At 40.8% G+C, this 25,562-nt stretch overlaps 1 long non-coding RNA gene across 1 annotated transcript in view; it reads right to left on the bottom strand.

The window, feature by feature from the left end:
- LOC114679550 (uncharacterized) overlaps positions 1-25,562 on the bottom strand; it is a 106,861-nt gene that overhangs the window by 1,352 nt on the left and 79,947 nt on the right. The window contains exons 4-6 of the long non-coding RNA XR_013396240.1: positions 18,675-18,750; positions 2,368-2,443; positions 336-478 (exon numbers count right to left, since the gene is read on the bottom strand). This is a non-coding gene — a long non-coding RNA (uncharacterized LOC114679550). The remainder of the gene's footprint in view (positions 1-335; positions 479-2,367; positions 2,444-18,674; positions 18,751-25,562) is intronic.

The following is a 25,562-nucleotide window of genomic DNA, read 5'->3' as shown; positions in this document are numbered from 1 at the left end:
CCTTTCCCTAATCTCCACTGCCCCCTCTCTATGCTGCTAATGATTTCTGCATCTGATTCTAACAGTTTTAATTGTAATTTTCAAAAATAATTATGCTTCTATTTCTTGTTTTTATCAAATTCAGGCATTATCCTTTGGTCTCTAGGTACAAAATGTGAGGAATTTAGAACTTAAGTGGCTTTTTGTCTTTCCTTCTGTTGAACTCCTACTTTTTATTGTATCAGCATTTATAGTCATTACAAGCTTTTAAAATCATAATTTAGTATTCTGTTCTTTGTCTATAGGTTGAGTATAATAATAAAAAACCTATGTGAAACATTTATAAAAATTATTACCATTAGCCAGGCATGATGGCATGTGCCTGTAGTCCCAGCTACTCGGGAGGCTGAGGTGGGAGGATCACTTGAGCCTGGAAGGTCGAGGCTGCAGTGAGTCATGACCATGCCACTGCACTCCATCCTGGATGACAGGTGAGACTCTGTCTCAAAAAAGAATTAAAATAAGTATTACCTTAATATAATCTCTCTAGAAATAAATATGATTGAACCTATAGAGAAGAAAATATAATCCTTAATTTAAAACATTTTGTCACTCAAAGAAGAATAATACGTGTATCCCTCTCTAAGGGATGACCTGTAAATTTCTTTTTTACCTCTGTAAATCTTTCTGGGTCATTTTACGTAACTGAAGCTTCTTGTATCTCATCTTTTTCTGCTTTCTTGGCTTATTTTTTGATTGTGCTGTGTTACTTCACAAGTAATTTGTTCTTATTGAGTGTATAGTTACTAAACTTACTGAATTCTTATGTGTCTACAAGTGCTGTCTTTTACCCTCACACTTCATTGAAATTTGGCTGAATGTAGAAAACTAAGTTCAAAATTGCTTTCCCTCAGAACTTTGGGTACACTGCTCTGTTGCCTACTGGAGCTCTACGATGCTGAGGTGAGTGTGTAATCAGGCTGAGGTTCCTCAAAATTTGCCAGAGTCAGGAAGACTTATCTCTGGGGTGAAGGTCATCAATGCTAGGTGGCTCTGCCTTTTTTCCTGCGTTGTTATGGGGGTCCAGATTATCTCAAACTTGAGTCCCTTTTTTGACCCACAACTCCCTCATCAGTGGCCCTCCTAGACATATTTCCTACATCCTTTGGAGGGCAAGAGCTGCCTCAGTAGTTATTCTATCTATTGAGAGACAGACTCCCCCCATCCCATATATCCCAAATACAGTTCTTTAACATTTCAGGCTAATTTGTAATTTCTGAACTAGGATTGTTTTGGGGGCGGCGGGGGTGGGGCTTGCAAAGGTCAGCCTTTATCTCTTAGAGTTTGGGCTTCTGTCACTTCTGCCACAACTTCTCCACTTACCAGATGCCTTTTCTTTTCTTTGGATGATAATCCTTCAAATTTCCTGATTCATTGATCACTCTCAGTCCCATTTTTCACTGCCATAGTGGTTTGAATTTAAAAATGAATCTTTTAAAAATCATTTCAAAGGAGCCTTAGAGACAGTGGGCATATGTGTGCAGAAATGCAAGACACATTTTTAACAGAACAGTACAAGATAGTATGGATAGACACACACATACAGAAATAATAGGATGATAGTGCAGCTAAACTTAATACCAATGATCACAGGCTTACTTATGTTTACTAATTTTTTTGACTATGTGCATGTTTTACTTTTGTAATTATAAAAAACAACAAGGTGTGGGTGTGTGTTTTAAAGAAATAAATGATGGACTTTATTGTGTGAAGATAGAAAGCAAGGGTGTAAACCTAAACAGGAATGGAAGTTTTTCATCTGGTTCTGTAACTGTCTGCCTCCCTTACCATGCAATGGTTATGTCATGCAATCCAGTGCAAATCATTTATATCACATGCAAAGCACACTAACTTTAGGCTCCTCAGCAAATTAAATCAAGGATATGAAACCTTTACTGAGCACTCACTATGTGCAGTGCTAGGCAATGCAACATAAGGGGGCTGCCGTAGATGGGGGTGGACCTCAGGAGGAGATGGAAGCAAAAGGCTGGCTCTGAGTTAGATCCATCCAACAAGGTCCAGTCTGCTTTGTACTAGAAGGTTCCCAGGAGACTGCGTAAGTTCTGGGCCTCCTTCCAGGTGTTCTAATCTTTGAAACTATAAATGTCATGTTACCCGTTTAATCAGATTCTAAAAGGGCTTCTTGGCAGAAAAATATGGGAACTACTGTGGCAGATCAACTACAAAGACAAGCCAGTTTATTGGTTCAGGCTTCAGAAGAAACACTGGATGAAACTAAAATTTGCTGCTAAGAAAAATGTGATAAATCTAGTATTACTTAAAAGCTTCTAAAGCAATGGCAAATAATGATAACAATAAGTTGCATACCTCTTCCACGTGCACAGTTTCTGCCCTGTGACTTCAAAGAAAGCTCCTCAAGTCCAGGGGGAGACACGCGGCTCTGCTGAGGAGATATTTATGGGGCTGTTATGGCGCCTGGGATGTTCCTATTATACTCACCATTCAAACCTCCAGATTTCCAGGACCACAGCAAACAAAAGACTTGAGGTATTTTAAGAGGGGTTTTGCTTTTTCCTATAACACAAGTGATCAGGTTTGCATTGTTGTCATTAATTTTGAACTCTTGTCATTAAGTCTACTTATGTTATGCTTCATCTATTTTAAAATACAGAGAAACAGACTGGAGAAGTCCTTTAAGCAGCCTTAAGTGGAGTAGAGAGCTGGTAGCTATGTGGCTAATTTAATAAATGTCACTACACAAAGAATATCACAATGGAGTTCAGCAGAATAAATGAAATCTGATAACCTGGTTTGCTGCAGTGAAGGCCATCCCTTCAGTACTGATTTAGATCTGCAAAGTCTGAAGGCATCAAATCATTTGTGAAGCAGTTTAACTTCCTTTACCCCTTTCCACCCACTTATCCTTTGCCCCACCACAACCTTGCAACCATACAAAAGCCAGATGCAGTGCCAGAAGCACCCAACCTTCCTCCATCACTCAGTTCAAGGCTAGCACCTATGAATTTAATGAAATCTTATTACAGAGAAATAAGTGTGGACGCTTCCTTCCCTATGTTCTATGTTTACAGTTTTCTTTCCTCACCCCAAAATGAACTTAATTACAAGAAATGTTTCACCTTCAAAGAGTTATGTAATCGATTTTGTGTACCAGAGGAAAGGGGAAAAAATGAGTAATGCTGGCTTTAAGATATGGTTGTAAAATACGTCTGTATGTGCACACGTTTGTTGACTTCAAATTTTTTCCTTTTATATATAATTTATTCGTTTTTATTTAGTATTTTATTTTATAGCAATCTCAGATATTAAGTCCCTTCCTTCTTTCCTTCCTTCCTTCCTTCCTTCCTTCCTTCCTTCCTTCCTTCCTTCCTTCCTTCCTTCCTTCCTTCCCTCCCTCCCTCCCTCCCTCCTTCCTTCCTTCCTTCTTTGAGTCTCACTCTGTCACCAAGGCTGGAATGCAATGCTGCAATCTCAGCTCACTGCAACTTCTGCCTCCTGGATTCAAGCGATTCTCCTGCCTCAGCCTCCCAAATAGCTGGGACCACAGACATGTGCCACCACGCCCAGCTAATTTTTGTATTTTCGGTAGAGATGGGGTTTCAGCATGTTGGACAGACTGGTCTTGAACTCCTGAGCTCAAGCGATCCACCTGCCTTGGTCTCCCAAAGTGCTGGGATTACAGGTGTGAGCCACCTGCCCGGCCACATTAAGTCATTTCATTCTACAAGTGCTTAAAAAAAAAAAAAAAAAAAAAAAAAAAAAGACATTTTATATAAATGTATATTGTTATAACACCAAACAAAATTATCAGTATTTCCTTGGTGTCATCCAAAACACTGAAAATATTTAAATTTCCATGATTATCTTAAAAATATATGTTACAAGTGGTTGTTATAATGTTATTTGGTGGTTTTATCTCTTAAGTATCTGCTAATACTCTTTCTTTCTGTCCCTTTCTTTTTTATGCCATTGACTTGTTGAAAAAAATCAGATCAATTATCCACTAATCCCTCTTGCAGTAGTTTTTAATCAGCCAGATGTAGAATAGGGGCACCTCCCCACATATCTTTTTTTTTTTTTTTTTTTTCAGGTGAAGTTTAGCTCTTGTCACCCAGGCTGGAGTGCAATGGTGCAATCTCAGCTAACTGCAACCTCCGCCTCCTGGTTCTAGCAATTCTCCTGCCTCAGCCTCCCAAGTAGCTGGGATTACAGGCACATGCCACCATGCCCAGATTCTGAAACAGAATCTTCTTCTCTGTTTATCTAGTTATTTTTGTTTTTGTTTTCTTTGAGACCGGGTCTTGCATCTGGCTCACTGCAACCACCGCCTCCCGGGCTCAAGTGATCCTTCCACCTCAGCCTCCTGAGTAGCTGGGACCACAGGTGCGCACCACCATGCCTGGTTAATTTTTGTATTTTCAGTAGAGATGGGTTTTCACTATGTTGACCAGGCTGGTCTCAAACTCATGACCCCAAGTGATCCACTTGCCTCGGCCTCCCAAAGTGCTGGGATTACAGGTGTCAGCTACTGTGCCCAGTGTGTTTATCTCGTTATTTTTAAACTTTCCTGACTCTTGCTTTTTGTGTTAAGGGTAAGTATGGTAGAATGTTGTACTTATATATGGTTTCAAAAAGTGGGCTTGCCCATTTCACTTTGTAAATACTTTGTTAACAGACTTGACTATAAGTTCCATGAAGACAAGGCCAAGTCTGTCTTATTCACCATGATATTCCTAGGCCTTCACAGGGTCTGGCATAGCTTAATGCTCAAATGTTTATTGAATAAATGACAAATGAATGAGTGCATGTTGTGTTGCACCAAAGTGTGACCACACCTTAAGTTTGAAGAGCTCCTCACTCTTTACGAATCTCTTGTGTATAGTCTTTTACTTGATCATACAACAACCACATAAGACAAATACTGTAATTCCCATTTAACAGACAAGAAAACAAGGTGAGAATCATTACTCAGTTATGTGTTAGGCATGGATAAAAGTGAGTCTAGTTTCCAGGATGTTTTAATCTCATCAACTGTCTTTTTTAAAACTTTTTTTTTTTTTTAAGTTCAGGGGTACAAGTGCAGTTTGTTACATAGGTACACTTGTGTCATGAGGGTTTGTTGTACAGATTATTTCATTATCCAGGTATTAAGCTGAGTACCCATTAGTTATTTTTCCTGATCCTCTCCCTCCTCCCACCCTCCACCCTCTGAAAGACCCCAGTGTGTGTTATTCCCCTCCACATGTGTCCATGTGTTCTCCTCATTTACCTCCCACTTATAAGTGAGAACATGCAGTATTTGGTGTTCTGTTCCTGTGTTAGTTTGCTAAGGATAATGGCCTCCAGCTCCATCTATGTCTAACTCTCTACACAACTTCACCTACTCTGATAAGGCAGACATGCATGTTACTTCACAACTTGGAAAGCCTCTTAGCTCATTTGGTCTCTTCAGCAACCATTCAAGGTAGGAGTGACTGTCTCAACTTTGAAGATGAGGAAACTAAGTCTGAGTCAAATGACTAAGATGAAAAGCCTATACTTGACCCCAGATTTTCTCTTTTCATTATTATTGTACTTTAAGTTCTAGGGCACATGTGCACAAAGTGCATGTTTGTTACATATGTGTACATGTGCCATGTTGGTGTGCTGCACCCATTAACTTGTCTTTACATAAGGTATATCTCCTAATGCTATTCCTCCCCCCTCCCCCCACCCCCCAACAGGCCCCGATGTGTGATATTCCCCTTCCTGTGTCCAAGTGTTCTCATTGTTCAATTCCCACTTATGAGTGAGAACATGCGGTGTTTGGTTTTCTGTTCTTGCAATAGTTTGCTGAGAATGATGGTTTCCAGCTTCATCCATGTCCCTACAAAGGACATGAACTCATCCTTTTTTATGGCTGCATAGTATTCCATGGTGTATATGTACCACATTTTCTTAATCCAGTCTATCATGGATGCGCATTTGGATTGGTTCCAAGTCTTTGCTATTGTGAATAGTGCCGTAATAAACATACGTGTGCATGTGTCTTTATAGCAGCATGATTTATAATCCTTTGGCTATATACCCAGTAATGGGATGGCTGGTTGACCCCAGATTTTCTGACTTCAAATGTAGTTTGGTTTCTACTATACAACTGATTATACTGCTGCCTTGTCTGTCCCCTGCCTTATTCCACTGTACAGGCTCAAGTCCTTTCTTTTTCCCACCTCCCCAAGTATATTCATCTCTCTCTGGGTAGCCATGGTGGGTGTTGGTGTGTTCATATATTACATCTTCCTCCCATTTACATCACATCAACCAGTTTCCTATCATTGCCCACTACCCACCTTGAGGCAGAAGCAGAGTTTTCTCCTTCGTATGCCTAATTCTAACCTCTTAAGTAGACAAGGCCCAGCAGATGTTGTTGACTCACTGGGCATTTAAATGGTCAGCATTTTGGATGTCCTTTGCTTCTAATAGAAATCTAAAAATGAATGAACTAGGGAGTTTTGCTATTTGTCAGGCGTAAATTATCATACTTCAAAAGTGAATAGCTGTTTGAAAGTTAGACATTAAATAATTTCTATTTCTAAAGTTAAATTAAAAAAACAGCATTAGCGAATGATTGGAGAAGGAGCCATTGCCTAAATGTAAACAGGATGATGAGAATCTGGCCATTTGGAGAAGACATTCATCACTCTGGGCATATATTTACACACACACACACACACACACACACACACAGACCTTCTGTTTTTCCTTGTGGAGAAAACACTAGCTGTTCACTAGCTATTTAAAACTTACATTTTTTCTTGATTTGTTTTAAAAGATTATTTTTAAAGGGGTTGAATACATGTGCTTCCTCAATTTGATCTTGAACTCAGGTCTCAGTGATGTGAGAATATAGGGTTTGGGGCATGCACCCCCATTGCACCTTTGGAAAATTACTTTAAAACATTTGGAAGGCTTGCACTGAAGGGAGGATTGGCGGGTGGGAACAGTTTTATTATGCACGCTCTTTTATGGGTTGTGGCCAGATATTTTCAATGTGCTATTATCCTGGGTTTTATGGAGTTCTTGGACCCTGTGGATATAAACATCTGGGAATAAATGGTTGAATGTGAGCAAAGCTACATGCTATTCTGCCAGGGAAGAAATACATTTGTGCAGCATTTAAAATGTAGTGAATTATCCACAAGGGAAGTAATAATTTAATAAGTATACTAACTACCAATAAGCCAAATAAAAGAGATTTTTAAAAAAGCTCTTCTACTAGCTGTATTCAAATGTTTTATATGTGTTTTATCTACATGCATACGATCAAGTCATACAGATTCTTGTCTTCACAAATTGTCACATCTACCATTGGAGGCTTGGTGAAGGAGACTAATTGGTGAATGAAGGAAAAGATTCTGCCACTTAATTTATTTCACAGGTAAGGCTGAGATAGGACATGAAATTGGATTTCATGGTACTCACTTTAGGAGAGGAGAAAATCAATATGTCTATGATGAATTCCTCTTTTGAAAGTCTTCTTGATTCTATTCTTTCTCAGACTTTAGTGCTATGATTCAATAATAATATTCTTTTAGTACTGATTTATTTTCTTCTTTTAGCCTTACTTTCTCCCTCTCCCCCTTTCTATCTTCTTTCCTTCCTTCTTTTCTTGAACTCTCTGTGAGAAGCTCTGACACAGCTCAGCATGTGGAGGATGAGAACACTGTCTCCCATGTCACTGCTGAGCCCACATACTCTACCACTGTGGATTCCAGCTCTGTTCAGCTAGTCTCATTTCTGTGATAATTCTGATTTGAGTATGGACAGTGATCCCTTTTCAGCTCTGCAGCAATTCAGGCAGAATGATCCCTCTGGCCACTTTATCTGCTGTCCAAGGAACAATACTCTTCATGTTTGCACGTGGCCTGGGAAAGGGTTTCTGAGAGGCCGTGAGGATGGAGCTGGAAGAAAGAGTTACTCCTGTCTTTGGTGGCTGGAGCTCTAACAGGGAGCTATCATATAATAGATCCCAAGATAACAGGAGCTCAGATACTTATGGGAGAATCGAGCCTGGGTTATATCCAGCTTTGATTTTGCCCTTCAAGCTGAAATTGATCCAAGCTGAGGAAAGCAAGGAGTAATAGAGGGAAGAAAAAAGAAGAGGGAGAGAGAAAAAAAGGAGGAGGAGAACACATGTGCATGTTCAAAACCCTAATAGGATTGGGTGAGAGCCATTGAATACCTGGTCCACTGCAGTTGTAAAGTCTGCTTTCACCATCAGGAGTGGGGTTTAGCATCTGGAAGTGATTTCATTCTGTGATTACCTTTGGACTGCAATGCTTGTTGGTTCTTTACTAACAAGCAAGCACAGACCCAGGGCAAGCCTTTCATGCTAACAAGCAAACAAGCCATCAGGCTGCAGATTTCAAAACCAGAGGCAGGAGGCGGATGTGAAGTGGGTCAAAATCCTGTTGCTTCCCAGAGGAAAAAAAGTTGGGAGAGAGAAAAAGAAGTGGCTTTGCCCTCCTAAGCCCTTTTTCAAAGCACATGGAAAGTCAACAATTATTCCATAGATCATATATCTGCCCATGTATTTCAAAACTTTTGGAATGCAACTAACATTGCCTCAGGCAAGTAGTAAGAGACACTCAACTCTGTTTAACTCCACAATATAACATTGGGGAGCAACGTGTCTGTGGGCTATCTTTCCTCTAAAACACTTGGACCCTCCAACCCCAGTAAGAAAATCTGAGACCATATTCCCCTTCTCTGTGCAGATTCCCTCAAACTTGCTACATATGCCCAAGTAACCCTTGGTTATTCACATTCACAGAATATCCCTTCAAAATGTGTGTAATGATTAAAGCAATGAAATGTGAAAGATCAACTTTGCATCTCCCAATCTGTAATGTTTTGTTCCATGCAAACTTTCTCAATAACCTGTTCTATTAATGATTTTGAGAAGCCTTATTTTGATGGAAGCCAATTACCAGCATTAGGCCTCCAAAGACTAATTATAATTTACATACATTGGTGCCATCAAAAACTGTCCATAAGTTTTTAGCATTGACCAGCTTTTAGCAATCCTAAAAGGAAGCAAACCAAGTTTTAAGTGCAGAAGTTTTGAAGGGCAATACATTAGATTAAAGAGTAGCAATGAATAATAATGATAATGATAGGCACCAAGATTTCTTTAGTGCCTAGAATGTGCCAGGCACTCTGCTAGGCCTTTGTATATGTAATCACTGTTATTTAATCCCACCACAAACCCAGTGATATGAATTCTATTATTACCCCTCATTTACAGATGAGACAATGGAGACTTAGGGAAGTTTCTTGCCCAAAGTCCCATAGCTAGGAAAAGGCAGAACCAAAATTGAAACCCACAGGTACCAGGACAATATGGAGAAAATATTCTGGGTTTGTGTTCTAGGCTCACTCTTCTCAATAAGCTACAATGGGACTCAACTTTCCCCAGGATTTGTATATAAGGTGTATGTCCACGGTACATGTGTGCAAGTACATCAGGATTTAACTTTTGGAGGAAGATGGTAGCTATCAGACAATTATGTGTACTCCCAGCTTCTTCAAAGAGATGAGCCAGAGTTATGTTCAGAGTGAGATGACCATTTCATTGCTGCTTGTGCCCCTTGTCGGCACTGAATAGCAAGGCTGGATTAAAACTGCCAATGGTCCTCACCTCCTGGCATTCAAGCTTTGTAGCATCCCTTCCCATTGAATGTGGGATGGACAAAGGGACTTGCTTCTAATTAATATAATAGGGCAAAATCAGTGAGATGTCACTACAGAGATTGGGTTACAAAAAGACACGCTTTCTCATGGCTTTGTTCCGAAGGAAGGCAGCCGCATATTGTGAGCTGCCCTTTGGAGAGGTCCATGTGGCAAGGAGCAATGTCTCCAGTCAACAGCCAGGGAGGATGTGAGGCCTGGCAACAGACAGGAAAGCCAGTTTGGAAGTGGATCTTCCCCAGGTTGAGCATTGAGATGACTGCAGCCTTGTGAGAGATCTTACGTGGGGCATCCAGTTAAGCTGTGCTAGGACTCCTGATAATCAGAAACCTAGGATAGTAACTTTTTTTTGGAAACCACTAAGATTCAGGGTAGTATTTTACACAGCATAGATAACTAATCCACTTCTGTAGTGTGAAGACAAGAGATACTGCTACCCTCTAGGAGGAACCACTAGGATAGCTGACTGAGAACCCTGGTTTAAGAAGTGGGGTAAGTGTTTTCTGGCTGTTTCCTGTCACTAGAATATCAGCATTGCTGGAGCAAGCTCGGGTTGAAGCCTCAAGAGAAGTCCGTTCTATCTTTGCTAATTGTTGGATTTCTCAGCTTGCTTTCACTCTGCCTATTACATTGTGATGAATTATGCCGATTGGCCCAGGGGAAAATGAAAGTGAGTTAAACTAAATTTGTGTCTCTTGAAAAAGGAAGCAGGACTAAGGCAGAGACATTCATTCAACAACTAGTGAGAAGCAAAGCATGCCCTCACCCTGCCCTCACGTATGATGGGAGGACACAGACCATAATCCTGCGAATGTGAGCATCCACAGAGAGGCCTGGCAGCCACATGGCTCTGTATGACACCGGCTCAACTCCAAGCATCAGAGTCTGCCAACCAAAGAATAACTGAGAGAATATAAATCTTTATTCAGTTTCTCAAGGTAATATCCAAATGCAGAATTCATTCTCAATGTATTGCAAAACATCTTAAAAACCTCTCCCAATTTCAGCCACTCTCAAAATCCTCTTTACTACTGGCCGCTGCTCCTAATTCCCTCCCAGTTTGGAGTTCTTTTAAACGTAGCTCCTTATCCCTCTGCCCCCTCCCTGTTTTTCCGGGTCCTCTTCCAATGTATACCCTCTTGCCCAGAAGTCACATACCGGCAGGCATGGGCCACAACCGGCCTGTGGATTGTTTTCTTTGATTTCCACGATCATCAAGAAATTTTGTATAGACTACCAGTTTGGGGGCTTGAGTTGAAAGCCGGTTAGATCTGACCACATGGGGCCTACATCCTTGCCTGGCAACAACTGGCCACACTGAGCTTAGTTCAGCGCTTCCCCTTCTTTTACATAACGGGCCCCAACTCTATGCTGCTTCTCTCACCCATCACATCCCCGCTCTGGAGACCCAGGGAGTCTGGAGAGTGCAGACAGCATTTGCTCTGCGGAGTGTCAGGGCTCTGCTCTGTTTGGAGAAGGAAACTGGGAATGAGCTGATGGGTTTGCTCTGGCAACAAGATGCGGAGCTGGCTTAGGAAAGGAAGACCAAGGTTTATTATGATTGGGCAAAGCCCTTAATTGCCACTTTGGATGGAGCTTAGCTTTTAAATTCATATTCTGTAGCTAAAGAGCCTCTCTTTATACAAAAGTACTGCAGCTAATTAGTGGCTGGCCATCTTGTAAGAAATGGCTATTTGCTTTATTTTTAGTAAAAGCTTCTTGGAATTTTCCTGACTCCTGCCTACTTTCAGTGCCCCTGGCTACCAGAGGATGTTGACAGAAATGAGCAGGGTTGAACTTTGCTCACTGCCAACTGGCCTTTTCCATTGACCTGGGTTTTTTTTTCCCTTTTGGGGAAAGAGCATGGCTTCTAGCTCTTTCTGGTCTGCTCCGCCTGGAGGCCCAGCTGCTGTGACAGAGCCAGATCCCAGTGATTGGCTCCTTGCCTCCACTCCAGAGACGGTGAGAACTTCAGAGCTTTTCCTCCCAGAAAACAGATGCCAAGATAGGCATGGAGAGATGCATTTGTCCTTGTGAAGAGGGCCTGGAGGTGTGGAAAAGGCCCTGAGGTTCATGGCTACTCACTAGATGTCTTCCTTTATTTGTCCTCTAGATCCACTCCCACTCTCATCCACCCTGCTCTGGGCCTTAGGGGGCTCCCTATGTGGACCACATCAACTGGCTCCATGGTCCTCTTATTTCCCTTTGGGTTAGGCCAGTGTGGTACACCAGTAGGAGATAGAAGAGGGAGGTGTATTTATTCCCTGGCTCCCATACCGTGGGATCTCCGTGGTATGGGAGCCAGGGAATAAATACATACACAGAGACCCTCTGTATATAGATTGCTCCGTATAGGTTCTATAAGCCATGTACTCCTTTTTTTCCCTTCAGGCTTGGGGCAATAATGAAACCCCACTAGTACTAGCCCTTGCATGGTATCCACATACCCTGCTTGCATCTACTAAACTCTCCTCAGAGTATCCTAATTTGAGTGTGCCATCTGTTTCCTGAAAGAATTTTGATGAATACAGCTATGCTACCCCAACCAGATCTTTAAGAACAAGGTGGCCTCTCCTTGGGAGCAAGAAATGAATCAGCTAGAATAGGGGCCTGAAGTGCTGTGTGTAGAGAAGATGCATACTTCCTCATCTCTACCTCTTGTCTAAGCTCTACCTCCCACCTCCAAAAGGGAGAGGCAAATAATGGTGGAGCTATGCTCACTTATTTAGCAAGACTGACAATAATCTGCTAAATGGCTAACGGATCCCACTCATCTCCAAGTCTTTATATCTATTGGAGAAATGAAACACTGAATTCTTATGGGTACATGTCATATCAGCTCAAACTCGCAAGTCAGTGACTCTGAGGAAGGGTAAAAGAGCACCACCCCACAGAATCAGCAGCTGGGCACAGAGAAACCAGTAAGGGTTTTGGAGTGTTCTGGTCCTGAGCATTGGTTTCCTTTTCTGTAAAATAGGGAAATAGTATCTTCCTTGATGGGTGGCTGTAAAGATTAAATGAGATAATATATATCAATAATATGGCACATAGAATCCCTCAACCAATAGTCGTTATCATCATCATCATTATTAATATTTAATCAGCCTTGATAAACAATGTCCTAAAAAGTCAAATGAAATGTGTGGTTAGGCAAGAAAGAGGTGAAATTGGAGTTGAGATTGTTATTTCATTTTATTTATAACCAAGCCTTGTTCTATGACGGATTTAAAGCAACTAACAAAAATATGTACAAATTAAAGGGTAAAAATAAATAGAAGGAGCTTTTGAGAAGAAAATGGGTAGAAAATGGAAGAAATGAATTAATAACAAGAAATGCATATCCAAAGATATTGGTAGTTGCTAGGGGTGAGTCACAAATTTTTCTTTAAATTTTTTTTGATAATTCAAAGTAAAGAGAAATCTACACTGAGCTTCAAGATTCCCACTCCCCACTAGCTACAACCACAAATTGGGTCATGAGGAGAAGCACTTCTTTTCCTACACCCAAGAGACCTCATGCAGAGGAAGCACAGTCAAGAAGTGGATGGTTTCTCAACCACAGCCCTCATATATTCAACAACGAGTCTCTCATAAAATCCTTCAATGTCAGCCAAAGCACGGATCTACACTTCTACAAAATATTGGAGACTCATGTGATCTGGTATAATCCTAAGGTAAAATTAAAAAATATCTAAAGGAATATCTGCCTGTTCTTTGAAGTCAGCCTCTATAAATATGTCTTGAAACTGGCTTTTGATAAGCACTGAAGAACAGAAAGTTGAAAATGGTAATTTCTGGCAAGCATCTAAGCAGTGAATATTTTTAATTAGTAATTAAGGGGAGAGAATCACTGGACTAAGAGTAGATTTAAGATCTGAAAGTTAAGGAGTCTAAGCAAACTCTGCCGCTGCAGGGAGGTGGATGAGGGACAAACTATAGGTGGGATTGAAAGAGATAAGAAACAGTCCTGGGGCCTCTGACACACTGAGGAACACGTCATTGAGAACCAAAGTTCTAAGCCATCGCATGAGACCATCATGATTTTAGCCTGGAAAATTTTCAGTGCAGATGTTAGCAATCACCCACCATAGGCACTGAAAAAAATAACTCAATAAAATACACATAGCATTTCTAATTTTAAGCAGTGTAGATTCTGGTCAAACACTTCAAGATGAATTAGTTTCAAATCGTATTCTCAGATAGTGAAATGATTTGACCAGTGGCAGGGAATTGTTGGATATCAGCCACATGAAACATGGAGCACATCTGCCAAGGATGATGAATTTGGGTTAGAGTAGTTGATCTTTCCTTCTGGCAACATTTAAATAGCAGGGTCAATTTTTTTTTTTGTTGAGGCCACTTTAGTAATGCCAGAAAAATCTCTGGAAGGAGCTGTACTCAGTCATATTGAGAAAGGCTCAGCCCAACAGGGCTACCTGGAGGGGTGAGGTGACCCCAACAGAGAAGCAGAATTGGAAAGGAAAGCTGTCAGACAGCTTTAACTAGAGGAGACATCACCCAAGTCTCTAAAAAATCAATAAACCCCATGCAAGATAAGGAATTGGCATTTGGAATCTATCACACTCAGAGGGTACCGATGTCCTATTGTAACTATACCAGTTGTAGTGAATGCTGTTGTGCCCTGCCTAGACTCTCTGAAGGCACTCATTCGCCAGCTCACAGTTGAGCCCTTCCCCAGGAATTGCTCTTGGCAGACGGTGATGTCCTCTCCTTGGAGGCCACTTGAACCCAACTGCCTTTATAAGCAGTGTCTGGTCCCCACGGCATACTTGAAAGGCCATTCCAGCTTCAGAGCTCCCCTGGGAGTGGCTGCGACCTCTGTGGCAACTGCACTACAGTTCACCACCTCCTACTGCCCAGACCTGCTTCTCTCCCTCCCTTATGGTGTGTTCCTGAGAACACGCCTCACAAAACTCCACTGTGCCAAAACCTCAGTCTGTTTCCCAAGAATCTACAACACCAGGCAAGAAAGACTTTTCTTGACCCCTGCCTCCCCTCCTTTCCCTCTGCTCTAGCCCAGGTGGAGCCATGAACAAACAGTGGCTGCTGAGTGGAGGAGGAGGTAGAATGAGAAGACATGAAGAATCAACCATAATTTTCTTCCCCACTGCAGGCTGTCAAGGCTGAGATAGTCCTGAGTTGGGTGAAGAGAGGCACTTTAATTAGATGAGTTTTTGTTGTTATGTGATTATTGAGTCAGACTTTATAATAGTTAAAAGTGATTGCAAAAACTATTGAACTACTCAGAATTTCAACCAGGAGCAGAGAGAAGTGGGCCTATGTAGGAGGTCACTATGTAGAAGGCAAGGGTGCAAAAAAGAGTTGCTTTCCAATTACACCCTATCTCGTCCAACGCATTCAATGAGCTAGCGGGACACACCAGAGGCATTGGGGTGAGGGTGAAGGAGGAGCCTTTGTGATATTGAGAATTCTTCAGGTCCTTGAAACAGGGGAAGAAATGAAGTACTTCTGACACAGATCTGAAAACTGGCCAAGAGGCATGCATAGCAGTGCTGATGAGTGGTGGGTGTTTTTTTGTTTTTGTTTTAATTTTAGGGACATCTGCTCCAAGCGTCTTTTGGTCCTGAAAATATTTTTGACTTCCTCATGACAATTTCATTTCTTGAAGCAGCAGTATACAACCCTTGCTTAAGTCAGAGAATCAGAGGAAAATACATGCAGCAACATGGCTTACAGGATGTAATCAGAGCGCGACTTTCTTTGTATTCCCTCCCTTCCTTTATGCCCACCTTCTGAGGCTATTTCTTCCATTGCCCTGAGATGAAAATTCAGGCAGGTCTTGTGATTTTTCTGGCCATGCAGTCACTTTAAGCCATTTATGCCTGGGGTTGCAATTTTTTGAATTTTTGCAATCAGACCTCAGTGATGACCTTGAGTGGTAGGATATAAATAACTCCCACATGCTTAACGTTCCAATAATGAACCACTAGGCATAAGTTTAAGCACAAAGCACCATCTCAATTCAGTAACTAAAATCTTCATCTCCTGACTGGGCATAGTGGCTCAAGCCTGTAATCCCAGCACTTTGGGAAGCCAAGGCGGGAGGATCACTTGAGGTCAGGAGTTTGAGACCAACCTGGCCAAAATGGTGAAACCTTGTCTCTACTAAAAATACAAAAATTAGCCTGGCATGGTGGCACACGCCTGTAGTCCCAGCTACTCAAGAGGCTGAGGCAGGAGAATCGCTTGAACCCGGAAGACGGAGGTTGCATTAAGCCAAGATTGTGCCACTGCACTCCAGCCTCGCCAACAGAGCAAGACTCTTTTTAAAGAACTTTAAAAAGAATTGTAAAAAACACTTAAAATAAGTTCTAACCTCTTAACTTTTTAAGTGAACAGTACAGTATTAACAATAAACAAAATGTTGTACAGCAGATCTCTAGAATTTTCTTTCTGGCATAACTGAAACTGTATGCCCATTAGCAGCAACTCCTCAGTTTCTTCTCCTTCCTGCCCCTGATAATCACCACTCTGCTCTGTGCTTCTATGAGTTTGACTACTTTAGATAACTCATGTAAATGGAACCATGCACTATTTCTTCTGTGACTGGTGCATTTCCCTTATTTGGCTGGTACAAAAGTGACAGCAAAAATTACTTTTGCACCAACCAAATAGTATAATGTACTCAAGTTTCAGACACGTGCTAGCATATGACAGGATTTTCATCTTTTTATGGCTGAACAATATTCCACTGTATGTATATAATGGTGAGATTTTCTGTATCCATTCATCCATCAAAGGACATTTATTTTGTTTTCACCTCTTGGCTATAGTGAATAATTCTACAGTAAACATGGGAGTGCAAATATCTCTGCAAGATCCTAACTTCAATTATTTTGGATACCACAGAAGTGGGATTGCTGGATCATATGTAGTTCGATTTTTATTTTTTTGAGGAACCTCAAAAAAATATACTGTTTTCCATAGCAGCTGCACCATTTTATATCCCCACCCGAAGTGTACAAGGGTTCCAATTTTTCCACATTCTTGCCAATATTTTTTATTTGTGGGTTTTTTTTTTGGTAATATTCATCATAACAGGTGTGAGGCAATATCTCATTATGGTTTTGATGTGAATTACCCTGATGATGAGTGATGTTGAGCATATTTTCATATACTTGTTGGCCATCTGTATGTCTTTTTGAGAAATGTCTATTCAAGATTGGATTATTCATTGTTGTTGTTCTTGTTTTGCTATTGAGTTGTAAAAGTTGTTTATGTATTTTGGATATTAAGCCATACAATTGCTTTGGTTTTTTTTTGTTTTTGTTTTTTTGAGATGGAATTTCACTCTTGTCACCCATGCTGGAATGCAATGGCATGATCTCAGCTCACTGCAACCTCTGCCTCCCAGGTTCAAATGATTCTCCTGCCTCACCCTCCCAAGTAGCTGGGATTACAGGTGCCCGCCACCACACCCAGCTACTTTTTGTATTTTTAGTAGAGACAGGGTTTCACCATGTTTGCCAGGCTGGTCTCAAACTCCTGGCCTTGTGATCCACCCACCTCAGCCTCCCAAAGTGCTGGGATTACAGGCGTAAGCCACTGCACCTGGCTTTTCTTTTCTTTTCTTTTTTTTTTTTCCAGAGACAGCATCTTGCTCTGTCACCCAGGCTGGAGTGCAGTGGTGCAATCATAGCTCACTGTAGCCTCAAACTCCTGGGTTCAAGTGCTCATCCCATCTCAGCCTCCCAAGTAGCTAGGACTACAGGAATGCAGCACCATGCCCAATTAATTTATTTTTGTAGAGATAGGGTCTCACTATGTTTTCTAGGCTGGTCTGAAACTCTTGGCCTTAAGCAGTTCTCCTCTGTCAGTCTCCCAAAGTGCTGATATCACAGAAATGTGCCACCATGCCCAGTCCTACAATTGATTTTTAATAAACTTTTCATTTAGAATAGTTTTACATATATGAGAAACGTCAAAGATAGTAGAGTTCCCATATATCCCAAACCTAGTTCCCTAACCCATATTTATATACATATCTATAAATAATTCTATATGTAACTGTCTTAGTCTTTTGTTTTGCTATAGAAGAATACCTAAGGTCAGGGAATTTATAAAGAAAGGAGGTTTATTTGGTTCACAGTTCTGCAGGCTATGCAAGAAACATGGCACCAGCGTTTGCTTTTGGTGAGACCTCAGGCTGCTTCCCCTCATGGTGGAAGGAGAAACGGGAGCTGGCATGTGCAGAGATCACATGGCAAGAGAGGAAGCAAAGGAGGGAGACAGGAGGTGCTAGATTCTTTTTAACAACCAGCTCTTACAGGAGCTAATAGAGTGAGAAATCACTCATTACTTCCAGGGCAGCACCAAGCCATTAATAAGGGACCTGCCCCCATAACCCAAACACCTGCCATCAGGCCCCAATGTTCAACATGAGATTTGGAGGGGTCAAACCAACCAAATGATAGCAGTAACCATCTGTATTTAGCCAAACATAGTTTATAGTGTTTCCTACTCTAACCCATAACCACACAAATCAGTCTAGACTCGTCCCCTTGCTTCTCTGTAACCTCCCACTCCAACAGTGAGAAACCTGGTTCCTCTTGTATTTTTGCAGGTTTTGAGGGGTTCCTCCCAATTGTTAGGGACCTCTTCCCTGGGATTCCCTTGGTGAGGGCATGTGCTTCTTCACTGGCTGGTAACACCCCTTCCTCAGCACTGGGTTTTCAGGATACCAGGAGCTTCTAGATGAGTTTGAACAATTCTCCAGCAAGTTCTCCAGACTGAGCCCCAGCTGTCTCTCCTGTGCATGGCCCACAGCTGGCCACAGGAAACACTCAGACAAGTTTACTCTTAACAAACTCAGGCAGTGTTGGGATTCAAACCAGGCCCTTCTCCTTTATGCTGTCACCCAAGAGGGTACCCAGGCCATCTCTTACCTTATAGATCTTACAGGTAGGATTCAGACTGGGGAGTTCAGCTCTGTGAGTGTTCTCTTAAGGAGTCCCTCTCAATCTGAAATGAAAGACGAAGCAATTTCCATTCCTGCTTGTGGAACAGTGCCTCAAAGCACACAAATAGGCATCTCCAAATATTCTTTCTTAAAAATCACCTTTCTCACCCATCACCCTCCAACCTTCTGTATGTGCCTGAAGGATTTAGAGTTGTTTAACCAGTTTTTGGGCATCTCCTTTGGGAGACTTCTTCCTTACTTTGGAAGATGTTGTCTGTGTCATGGTGTTGAAACTTCCATTTTTAACACTGTGTGGTCTCTCATCCCAGAAAAATGCCCATAGACTTAAATTTTTACGTATAACTTCAAGGTTAAGAACCCCTGTCTTACAGGGTAGGAAAATAACTAATGTCCCTGATATGATGGACCTTTAATTCTACCAGCAAGTGGGAAATTACTGGCAGAGTAGAAGTTACAGAAACCTTGAGGATGACCATGCTCCCCCGCCCCTCTGTCTCTCTCTCTCTCTCTCTCTCTCTCTCTCTCTCTCTGTGTGTGTGTGTGTGTGTGTGTACATTTAATTGAGGTTAAATTTATATAACATGAAATTAACCATAAACCATTTTAAAGTGTACAATTCAGTGGCATTTAGCACATTCATAATGTGCAACCATCACTTCTGGTATGTTTTGGATATAGTGTATTTGTCCCCACCAAATTTGAAATTTGATCCCCGGTGTGGTGGTTTGGGGAGGTGGGGCCTAGTGGGAGGTGTTTGGATCATGGGGGTGAATCCTTCACAAATTGCTTGGTATCCTTCTTGCAGTAATGAGTTCTTGCTCTCATGAGACTAGATTAATTCTCTAGGAATGGATGAGTTCCTTCAAGAAAGAATTGTTAAAAAGCAAGATTTTCCTCGTCTAGTCCCTCTTGGCATGTGTCTGCTTTCCTTTTGACCTTCTCTGCCATGCTATAATGCAGGACAAAAGCACTTACGGGAGGCCAGGGCCATATCCTTGAACTTCCAAGCCTGCAGGTCCTTGAGCTAAATTAACCTCTTTTCTTTATAAATTATCCAGTCTCAGGTATTCTGTTATAGCAACACAAAACAGACTAAGACAACTTCTATCTAGTTCTAAGAAATTTTCATCATCAGAAAAGAAAATCCTGTGTTCATTAGGCAGTCACTTATTCCCTCTTTCCCTGCCCCTAGTAACGATTAATCTGCTTTCTTTCTCCATGGAGACAGAATATAAAATATTCAGAACAGAGGCCTGTCCTGAATATTTTATATAAAGGGAATTAAACAATATGTAACCTTTTTATCCGGCTTCTTTCAGTTACTATCATGCTTTCGAAGATTATCCATGTTGTATCATGTATCAGCACTTCATTCCTTTTTATGGCTGAGTAATATTCCATTATACAGATATACCACATTTTGTTTATCCATTCATTAGCTGATGAACACTTGGGTTGTTCCCACCTTTTAGTTATTGTGAATAGTACTGCTATGAACATTTTGTACAAATATTTGCTTGAATACTTGTTTTCAGATATTTTGGGTACATAGAGAGAAGTGGAATTGCAGAGTTATTTGGTAATTCCATGTTTAGCCTTTTGAGGAACTACCACATTGTGTTCCACATCAACTGCACCATTTTACGTTCCTACCAGCAATGAACAAAGGTTCTAATTTCTCCACATCCTTATCAACACTTGTCATTTTAATTTAATTTTATTTTAAAGTTCTGGGATACATGTGCAGGATGCACAGGTTTGTTACATAGGTAAACGTGTGCCATGGTGGTTTGCTGTGCCTATCAACCCATCACCTAGGTATTAAGCTCCTCATGCATTAGCTAATTATCCTGATGCTCTCTCTTCCCCTGCCCCCATGACAGACCCCAGTGTGTATTGTTTCCCTCCCTGTGTCCACGTATTCTCATTGTTCAGCTCCCACTTTTAAGTGAGAACATGCAGTGTTTGGTTTTCTGTCCCTGTGTTAGTTTGCTGAGGATAATGGCTTCGAGCTCCATCCAGGTCCTGCAAAAAACACGATCTCATTCCTTTTCATGGCTGCATAGTATTCCATGGTGTATATGCACTACATTTTCTTTATCCAGTCTATCATGGATGGGCATGTGGGTTGATTCCATGTCTTTGCTATTGTGAATAGTGCTGCAGTGAACACACATGTGCATGTATCTTTACAACAGAATGATTTACAGTCCTTTGAGTATATGTTCAGTAATGGGATTGCTGGGTCAAAGGTTATTTCTGGGTCTAGGTCTTTGAGGATTGCCACACTGTCTTCCACAATGGTTGAACTAATTTACATTCCCACCAACAGTGTAAAAGTGTTTTCATTTCTCCACAGCCTCACCAGCATCTGTTGTTTCTTGACGTTTTAATAATCGCCATTCTGACTGGCATGAGATGGTATCTCATTGTAGTTTTGATTTGCATTTCTCTAATGATCAGTGATGTTGAGCTTTTTTCATGTTTATTGGTCACATAAAAGTCTTCTTTTGAAAAGTGTCTGTTGATGTCCTTTGCTCACTTTTTAATGGGGTTGGTTTTTTCTTGTAAATTTGTTTAAGTTCCTTGTAGGTTCTAGATATTGGACTTTTGTCAGATGGATAGATTGCACAAATTTTCTCCATCCTGTAGGTTGTCTGTTCACTCTGATGATAGTTTCTTTTGCTGTACAGAAGCTCTTTAGTTTAATTATATCCCATTTGTCAATTTTTCCTTTTGTTGCAATTGCTTTTGATGTTTTTGTCATGAAATCTTTGCCCATGCCTATGTCCTGAATGGTATTGCCTAGATTTTTTTCTAGGGTTTTTATAGTTTTGGGTTTTACATTTAAGTCTTTAATCCATCTTGAGTTAATTTTTGTATGACGTGTAAGGAAGGGGTCGAGTTTCAATTTTCTGCATATGGCTAGCTAGTTTTCCCAGCACTGTTTATTAAATAGAAAATCCTTTCTCCATTGCTTGTTTATGTCAGGTTTGTCAAAGATCAGATGGTTGTAGGTGTGTGGTCTTATTTCTGAAATCTCTATTCTGTTCCATTGGTCTATGTGTCTGTTTTTGTACCAGTACCATGCTGTTTTGGTTACTGTAGCCGTGTAGCATAGTTTGAAGTCGGGTAGCATGATGCCTCCTTGTAGTATAGTATAGGCTCTTTTTTGGTTCCGTATGAATTTTAAAGTAGTTTTTTTCTAATTCTGTGAAGAATGTCAATGGTAGTTTTAAGGGAATAGCATTGAAACTATAAATTACTTTGAGCAGTATGGCCATTTTCATAATATTAATTCTTCTTATCCATGAGCATGGAATGTTTTTCCACTTGTTTGTGTTCTCTCTTATTTCCTTGAGCAGTGGCTTCTAGTTCTCCTTGAAGAGGTCCTTCACTTTCCTTGTTAGCTATATTCTTAGGTGTTTTTATGCTCTTTGTAGCAATTAACACTTCTTATTTTTAATTTTTTTATTTTTTTAGATGGAGTCTCACTCTGCTGCCCAGGCTGGCACGATTTCGGCTCACTGCAAGCTCCGCCTCCCAGGTTCATGCCATTCTCTCATTGCAGCCTCCCAAGTAGCTGGGACTAGAGGCACCCTCTACCACACGTGGCTAATTTTGTTTTTGTATTTTTAGTAGAGATGGGGTTTCACCGTGTTAGCCAAACTTGTGGACATGAGGTGGTGTCACATTGGGTTTTGATTGATGACTAACATATTGAGCATCTTTTCATATGCTTGTTGGCTTTTTTTATGTCTTTGGTGAAATATCTAAAGTCCTCTGCCCATTTTCAAATTGGGTTGTTTATCTTTTTGTTGAATTGTAGGAAATGTTTATATATTCTGGATACTAGACCCTTATTAGATATATGACTAAATATGATTTGCAAATATTTTCTTCCATTCTGTGAATAGCCTTTTCATTCTCTTGATAGTGTCCTTTGATGCACAAAATTTTGACAAAATGCAATGTGTCTTTGTTTGTGCTTCTGGTGCCATATCTAATACACTATTTTTATATCTAAGGTCATGAAGATTTACTTCTATTTTCTTCTAAGGGTTTTCTAGTTTTAGCTCTTTATTTGGGTCTTTGATCCACTTTGAGTTAATTTCTACATGTGGGTAAAGGTCCAACACTGTTATTTTGCATGTGGCTATCTAGTTCTCCCAGCACTGATTTTGGAAACGACTGAACGTGTATTTTTGAGGACATAACAGGACAAGATTGAGTATGGTTTGATGTGTCCCTAGACCAGAGGTTACCGCATTTTCTTAGTTCATAATGCCCTCAATGTCTCAATGATTTTTTTTTCAGTTTCCTGTATTATAAATATTTAGGGTCAAACAACATAAGAAGTATTTATGCTCTAACAACTTAGTCATTTTTGGAAAAAATGTTACACATTAATTGAAAGAAAATGTACTTATTTCATTTTTAAATAACCCACAATTACTAAGTATACATGTTTGGCACTGTACAACTTCTCAAACTCTGGACTCATATAGGACACTGCCATGCTCATCTCCTGCTCTACATTGATTTTCAATGACACTTGCTTTTTACGACAGCAATCACTGAAAACCCAACCAAAGATATGATGCCAGCAAAAGGAATAGAATGTGATCTAATGCTGAAATTGTAAACCATCTTGAGCCAGTAGTTCTTAACATATCTGATAGATGTTGGTATCCTTGTGTTTTTCTCCAGACTTTGCTGTAGTGTCCAGGGCATCTCAGCAAGAACATGTCCTATTCTTAAGGAAAACTGATTTTAATGCATAAAAGGGCAAAAAAGGCATTGTTCTATCACATGAATCTCTAAAAAGGAAGGCTTCTTAAGAATGTCGAGAACTCTAAAAAATGCAGTTGTTCAGACCCTGACACAGAATAAAGAGGAGTTCACAAAGAAACCCTGGTGAGCCTAGACTTGAAAACATGTACAAATCATGGAAAGTAGCGGCAAGGGGAGACATAATATTAAGTACAAACTTAAGAGGGTGGCACGGACATGTAATGACAGGGTTGGAAAAGCTGATATCCCCAGTGAGGGAAGTCTAGAAAAATGTACAGAAGATCGCTAAAAGGGAATTTAATTTTTAGAGCTAGGACATAATTTTTGGAGCAAGATATGGGTAAGCCCAATAGTTGGGCTGTTGTCATGTTTCTCAAGATCAGAGAGAAATATGAACTTCTGATTGTTTCTGTCTCCCTTGTCAAGGAGAATGATGTTCACACTGAAGAGTTTCATTTTACAGGAGCATGAAGGCATGTACCAATCAAGAGAGCCTAGGTACGCTGCAGTAACAAACAGTGCCAGAACATCAGTGGCTTAAACAACAAGGGTTTGCTTCTCACTAATGTGAAGTCCTTTATGGGTCCCATCAATGCTCTAGTAAGCTGTCCTTTGCATGGTGGCTCAATATTCCAGGTTACTTTGATCTTGCAGCCTTGCTGCATTGACATGATCTCCCACGCAGGGGATGAAGAGCACTGAAAATGTTACACAACTCATGAATGCTTCCACACTGAAGAGACAGTCTTCATGTCCTCTCACATTTCATTGGCCAAAGCAAGTCACATGGTCACTTGACTTGGCGGGAATGAGGAGGAGCAATTGTCATAAGCATTTGGAAGAAGAGAAGACCTGGAAAAATCACAAGGAGCAGTAGTGTCTGCCATAAGGTATCTCTATCTCTGCCTCTTTTTTCAAGTCTGCTACAAACCTACATTTCTTGATGCTTGGAACAAGGTTTTAGGTAATGTCCAATGCAAAGATGCAGTCAACAGAGGGTGCTAATTCCACTCTTTTCTGCACGGACAGATTGCGTCCATGGCTTGCTCCTCCAGTCTGTCCTCCTGAAGTCAGCATGGTCTAGCTGAGTAGAATGAAGGATGTTCCCCTAGACCATGCCAGGGAAAATGGGCCAGGACTCTGGTGGGATTAGGGGTGGGACTGGGGCATAAAAGCAGAACACATGGCCAGCAACAGAGAGCAGGTTCTTGCAAACAGGTGAGGTTACTTGATAGTTTCTGTTCTCTGAGGATTTAAAAATACGCCTTGGCTGAAAAATGGAAACTACTGATTAGGCTGATCCAGTAGCTGCATTACTGGGTAAGTAATAAAAGCCAAATTTAAGGGCAGTCCTTTTACAGTTACAATAAATACCAATAATCTCTTAAGATTAACCATGGTAAGGTCATTTAAGGACTAGAAACAGTAAAGAACATTTACAGCTCTGAAAATATTTTCTCTGATGCTTCCTTCATTCCTTGATGCACTGGTGCCTAAAAAGCTTTGTGTGGTCTCCACTGTGCCTGGCTTCACACCCTGCAGGGGTCTGGCCCAGACGCAGATCAGACTTTGAATGAGGCTATAGATTAGGTAAGGAGTCTCGGGCCTCCTCTTCAGCAGTAATCCTGAAAGGGCCTTTGCGTAAATTCTAGGCATCTTCAAACTGATCTCATTCAGTATTTGCCTTTATAATAGGTCACTATCACACTTTTATTTCTGGTATAAATTTTGAAACAGATCACTGCTGTTTTACACTGTTGTTTTATCAACAGCAGGAGTCCCACTCAGGGAAAACCCTAACTGAACAGTACTGTTCTTGCCTAAAATGGAGATTTTGCTAGAGTTAAGAAAGATGCAACTGGCAAAAGGCACTGTTGCCACTTTTCTCCAAACTTTGCTTTAGGTACAACCCACCAACTAGCAGATCAGATGGATCACAGCTTGGCTATGGTTCTGCGGTAATTCAGAACTAAAACCTAACTCCAGAAGAAAGACTGACAATGTGGCTCCTCTGCTCACTAGGCTGTTGAACTCACACTTAGCAGTCCTGTGTTTCTTT

This window comes from Macaca mulatta, chromosome 7, assembly GCF_049350105.2.
Source record: "Macaca mulatta isolate MMU2019108-1 chromosome 7, T2T-MMU8v2.0, whole genome shotgun sequence".
Lineage (NCBI taxonomy): Eukaryota > Metazoa > Chordata > Mammalia > Primates > Cercopithecidae > Macaca > Macaca mulatta.
The sequence above is the reverse complement of the archived record's forward strand: the minus strand, read 5'-3'. Positions and strand labels throughout refer to the sequence as shown.